The sequence below is a fragment of the Amblyomma mixtum genome, chromosome 6 (assembly GCF_055824585.1).
Source record: "Amblyomma mixtum isolate Tamu chromosome 6, ASM5582458v1, whole genome shotgun sequence".
NCBI classification, from domain to species: Eukaryota; Metazoa; Arthropoda; class Arachnida; order Ixodida; family Ixodidae; genus Amblyomma; species Amblyomma mixtum.
The window spans coordinates 18,103,924-18,108,296 of record NC_143017.1 but is presented as its reverse complement, the minus strand read 5'-3'; positions in this window follow the sequence as shown (position 1 = coordinate 18,108,296).

Here is a 4,373-nt window from a genome sequence, read left to right as displayed (position 1 = left end):
AACTGCATGCCAGCGCTATAAAAAAGCGTATCATTTATGTACACTAACATTAGAAGCGTGGTTGCAAACAATAGTGGCCTTCCATTCCTCATGGACTCAGGCCAAATATCTTTAGTAGCGCTAACAGAAACTCAGGTTTCAAGTACGCTTCTGAAAGCACTGCTATGTAAAACTTTGTATATGTATGCTCCCACCTGCTTGGTCTTCCGAGAGAGCAGTATTTCCCAAATAAATAAATAAATAAATAAATAAATAAACAAATCGCTGAACGGTTCTATTCCGCGCCGTCCCCAAGGATGGCGCTGCGGTCCCACACTCACGCATGTAAAAGACCGGCCGCTGGGCCTTCAGCTCATGACGTTTCCCCCTTTGGCAGGCAGATGCATACACGCTCGCGGAGTATTCGAACGCGCTGCATATACATTCTTGTCAGGCCTGCGTCTCGTCGTGTCCGCGTACGCTTCTGCATCGTCCTGCATTTCAATGCCGCCACCGTCGCAGCTGCTTAAGCCGAGCAATGGAGCCTGATGAAAGGAGAGGTAGAAAGCGTCTTGCGGGAAGCGATCGCTTTGCGAGTGATACGCCACAACAGAAGACTGCTCGCCCCTGCCGACAACGCCATGATCATGCGGCCGCTCCCGAAAGCGACAAGGCCGCCACGGTTCGCGGCTGCCTACCTAAGCCTACCTATTGCAGGCGATCGCTTCGACGCAACAAGAAGAGTGTGGTGTGGTGTGTTGAACACTAGACCCATTTCAAGATTTTGACTAGTACCACCTACAACCAATGTGTTATGCCCGCAAACATTTCATGCTTACTCTACTCTCGGTTATGGGAGAGGCAGACATTTTTTTTGCTCACGATTTATGATACTTGTTAAAGATTAGTTCCAGAAAATTCTGGACCATCATAAACCCTAACACCTAACCGGACGTTATTCTTTCTAATGCAGACGCAACTCCAGTTTCCGAACCTGACTGCGCCCAAATTCTTAACAATGCGTTCTTAGCTGTGTTCACTCATAAAAATATTACGTCAGCACCCACAATCGACAAAGCAGTGAAGACTAACGTGCTCGAGGTGACCACCAGCCTGAAATTTTAAATTTACCGAGAAATCTGAAAATTTCCACAAGTTCAGATTATCTTGGTTTTAGTAATAAAGTTCTAAAGAATATTTCTGATGCCTTATGTCCTATGAGAACAGCGATTTTCAATCAGTAATTGTCTACGTGTAAAAACCCCTAATGACTTCCGCACAGCAAAGGTAATTCCCATTTTCCGCACTTTTCCCCTCGATTATCGTCCGATCTACTAATCAGCACTGTCTGTAAACTTTTGGAGCATGTCCTATATGCTTAAATTATTATCTTGAGGAACATAACATTATTTTTAGCTATCAGCTCTGTTTTCGCAAGGGCTATTCCTGTGAAACACAACTAGCAGGTTTTATTAATGAATTACATTCATCTCTAGATCTGGGTTTACAAGTTGACGCAGTTTATTTTATACTTTTCTAAAGCATTTAATCGCGTACTTCACCTTAGGCTCCGAATTACACTCAAGCATCTGAACGTTCATCCTAAAGTGAATGCATGGGTAGATTTTCTGGCTTGGCGAACTCAGTTCAGTTCTGCTAACAATGTGATTCATCATCAGGAAGTGTAACATCCGGAGTTCCACAGGGTAGTGTATTAGGCCCTTTACTTTTTCTATCTATATAAATGACTTACTCAGCTGTGTGAAGTCCAGCATCAGGTTATTTGCTGATGACTGTGTGATTTACCGTAACACAACTACCCAATCGCAGGCGTCAGGAGTCTAAGGTAATATGGTGTCCGTCGTGGACGACGGCTCACGCCCATACAGAAGGAAGAAAGGGGTAAAGCCGGTGGTTGACGGCGGGGCGGTGTTGTACGCGTACGAGGTCTGTTAAAAAAGTATCCGACCTTATTTTTTTTTTTGCAAACACATGATGGATATGAAACAAGCGTGCTTGCACCAGCAGACCTTGAACCGTCGTGCGCATGCACGAATTTTTTCCCGCCTGCCGATAGCGTCAGTCGCTGGGAGGCAGCGTTTGAGTGAGGTAGTGCGCAGTGCTCTCGTCGGTTTTTTAGTGCAAGCAAATGGCGGTGCGACAGGAGCAGCGCCAATGTATCAAATTTTGCCAGAAACGGGGCGACAGCCAAGTGGAAACCATTCGGAATATTTAGACGGTTTTCGGTGATGATGCTTAGAGCAGCACACAAATTAAGCAATAGTACAACTGATGGCGGCACATCGGTAGAGAGCGAGCCACGCTCCGGTCGGCCATCAACATGCCGAAATGGCCAGGTCATTGCTGAAGTGAACGCTCTGATGATGCGGGACCGTCGTGTGACTATCCGAGAAACTGCGGAAGAGGTGGACATCAGCAGTTTTTCTGCACATTCCATTATCACCGAAGATTTGGCCATGAAGAGAGCTGCGGCGAAATTCGCGTCGAAGCTGCTCACTGCGGAGCAAAAGCAGCTTCGTGTTGAAGTCTCACAGGACACGCTGGATTCCACAAACAGTGACCCCGACTTCATCAACACCATAATCACTGGTGACGAGTCTTGGGTGTACGGGTACGACCCGGAAACCAAATCCCAGTCGTCACAGTAGAAGCATTCCACGTCCCCAAGACCAAAGAAGACCTGGCAAATGCGCAGCAACGTCAAAGTGATGCTGACTGCTTTCTTGGACTCTCGCTGTGTGGCACACCACGAGTACGCATCCTACAGGGTCAAACAATGGCCAAAGAGTACAACAGGGATGTCCTCCGTCGCCTACGTGATGCTGTGCGGCGCAAGAGACCGGAGTTGTGGTCAACAGAAAATTGGCGCATCCATCATGACAATGCTCCTGAACATTCTTCGCATTTGATTAAGACTTTTTTGGCGAAAAACCAGACCCCTGTTGTTCAACAGGCTTCTTACACTCTTGATATGGCAAGAGGTCATTGAAATCAAGAGGTCATTGAAAGGAGAGCGATTTCAGACAAGAGAGGACATTATGGCTGCAACGACAGCTGAGCTGAACTCCATTCCGAAAAAGGCCTTTTCGGAATACTTCCAACAGTGGCAGCACATCTGGGAGAAGTGTGTTGAGTCCCAAGGAGACTACTTTGAAGGTAATTACGTTTCCAACGCTCCAGTTATGCCATTTTTTTTTCTTCGGCCGAAGGTCGGATACTTTTCTAACAGACCCCGTATGTCACGGAAGGAGGGACAGCGTCCCAGTTGGTCTGATCGGCCGTGACGTACATCGTGAGCATGTCACCGAGAGTACGGTTGGAGCGTTAGGTCAGCCCGTTAGTTTGAGGAGGGTAGGAAGTGGTGGTCAGATGTACAGTCTTTGTCAAAAGTAACCAGGCTGCATATTGTGCTTCTAGCTCGTACAGTGGAGCCCTTACATCTTCTCTGAAGCTGAAATGGCCGTTGAAGGTAAGGACTTGGGGTCTTCTTACCTTCCAACAACCTTTGGTCTTTAGGAAGCCCACAAGGGCTCCACTATACAAGCTAGAAGCAGACCATGCAGCCTGGTTACTTTTGACAAAGAATGTACGATGCGACATTCGGCGCGCAGAGCTTCAACGACGTGTGAAAGGAAGGCGCGGCCTCTGTCACTGAGCAGCTTGCGCGGCGCGCAGCGGAGCCCTGGAATGGGGGCAACCGACCGTTGCGGATGGACTAATCTGACCGCATAAAAGCACTTGTGCTAGAGCTAAATATAGTTATCCTATCATATCCTATCCGTGGTGAAGAACAAAATGATGGAGCAGGAACATAGCAACTTCGCGGCTAGTAGCAGCAGGAAGGGAAAAGGGAAGGGAAAACTTTATTTACACTAAAGGGTTTTCCTGCGGTTTGGGGGCATCTTCAGAGACGTCTTGGTTCTACCCCCAGGAGCCTTCTCTGTCGAAGTCGTCCGCCTCTAATCAGTGGTCGGTTGCCCTCAGTCCAGGGCTCCGCTGGCCACTGCCGCCCGTTGAGCTCGCTGTAGTAGGAAAGGCGGCTGTCTCGGCATACCGGGTCAGTTGGTGGACGCCGACGATAATCCAACGGTTTCCAAAGACCGTACAGGGAAGCGGGCCGTCGACGCCAACGCGATCGAAAGGACGTGCCGGCCAAGGGAGTGGTTGTGAGGGGCCGGTCACACGGGGAGCGGATGTTTTCCGCCGCTGACAGGCGATGCAAGAACGGACGTATTTTCGAACGTAGGCGTACATGCCACGAAACTAGCAACGCTGAGAAATTCTTTTCAATGTCTTCAGCACACCAGTGTGCGCACACTGAGGGTCAGCGCGGTAAGGGGAGCAAATTTCAGATCGTAAATGGCGGGGAATCG